The sequence below is a fragment of the Bison bison genome, unplaced genomic scaffold (genome assembly GCF_000754665.1).
Source record: "Bison bison bison isolate TAMUID 2011002044 unplaced genomic scaffold, Bison_UMD1.0 scf7180017847607, whole genome shotgun sequence".
In the NCBI taxonomy this organism is placed as follows: domain Eukaryota; kingdom Metazoa; phylum Chordata; class Mammalia; order Artiodactyla; family Bovidae; genus Bison; species Bison bison.
In genome coordinates this window covers 13,863-15,621 of record NW_011478180.1, presented here as the reverse complement: position 1 = coordinate 15,621, position 1,759 = coordinate 13,863, and positions in this window count along the sequence as shown.

Sequence of the window (1,759 nt, the reverse complement as noted above, 5' to 3'; positions counted from 1 at the left end):
ATGATAATTGTCTCTTATAAAATAACCTGTCTTCAGAGATGTCAATTTCACAACAAGGAAAAACCAAGCCCTGTTGCCGTCACTATTACAAAATATATATGTATAGATATATGTGTTTTGTTTTTTTTACAAAATGTGTATATTAATAGCTTTGCACAAATATTTTAAAGACAAATTTAGCTAGCCTAAGAACTTCATTAAAATATAACAGGCAGATAAATACTTCATGTGTACAAAGCACTACATCAAACATCATCGGCAGGCAGAGGAGGTACGTTAATCCTTGGTCTTGTAAAAAATGCTATCTTCTCCCTGGGATTGGAAAGAATAACAGGTTAGGGGTTGACGGAAATCCAACAAAATCTGGCAAGAGCATCTGCTATCAATGAGAGCTTTTCTTACTGAGAGAATGCACTGAATTTCAATTCCCAAGAGCACATCTGTTTGTATATAGATTCTCTAAATCTTTTTGCGCCGCCCTCCCAATTTTAATAGAGGTTACAAAGCCCCAAGGGTTTTTCTTCAGTAACTAGAATGGTGCCTGGTATATGGAGATGCTCAGTAAATTTTTTCTGTATGAATAAATGAAAAACTATACAAGTTCTAAATCATAATTGACTACTCTTACATGAAAGGTCCAGAACAGGCAAACCCACAGAGGCAGAAAGGAGAATGGTGGTGGCCAGGAGCTGATGGGAGGCTGCAATGGGGAATGACTGCTTAATGGGTCAGGGTTTTCCTTCTAGGGTGATGGAAATGCTTTCAAACTGGACACATTGTGACTGTACTAAATGGCATGGAACTGTTCACTTTAAAGCGGTTAATTTTATGTTATGTGAATTTCACCTCGGCTTTGTAAAAAGCCAAACACAAAAGAAAATGGATATAACTAGGTAATTTTCCTCACATAAAAAAATAAAAACAGGGAGAGCTAGTCTATGCTATTCAAATTCAAGACAGTGGTTATTCTGGCATGGAAAATCTGGAAATGCTAATAACATTTGATTATTGCTGTGTAGTGTTTATGACAATTCACTGATACATTTCACATGTAGGATATGCAGGCTTCCCTAAATGTCTATTATGATTCAATCAAAAACTAAAAAGCCAAAGGTGATATGCGTATGTATCTAACTGTGAATCACTGTGTAGTTTACAACAGCAAACATCTGGAAAGAAGCAGGGGATAAACTGTTTAGAAGTAAATTATATCTATTAGATGAGAGATTACTACCAAAACAGGTAACAGATGATGCAGCACTAGGGGATATTTTACTTTAAAAAAGAGCTAAATGCAAACTCCAATGCACAGTATGATTACAAGTAGCTGAAAAAAAACAGTGCTTGGGGTAAAAAAGAAGATCAAAAGAGAACTGCACAATGCTAACAGCAGTGAAGATTTCTGCTTTGTTCTCGACCTCTTGCGGGTCTTTTTCAATACTTAACTTGACTTTTTAAAACGACAAAGGGCTGACAGTAAAAAAAAGCCTGCGGGAAAGTGAGGCCCGGGCTTCTCCTCACCTGAACGTCTGCACTTGGATGGGCTCTTTGAGGTTCTGCCCACGCAGCTGGCACACCCCCTTAGAAGCCTTCTTCAGCATCTTCTCGGCTGCCTGTTCTTGATGGAAGTCAAGTTTGGTTTGTCTCGTCTGGAACAGCAACCAGCAACGCGGAGTCAACGAGAAGAACGCCGGAAGCCCACACTAGCTCCGGTGCGGGAGGGGCACCGGGAGGGGGAGAAAGTCCCGCCCGCCGGCCC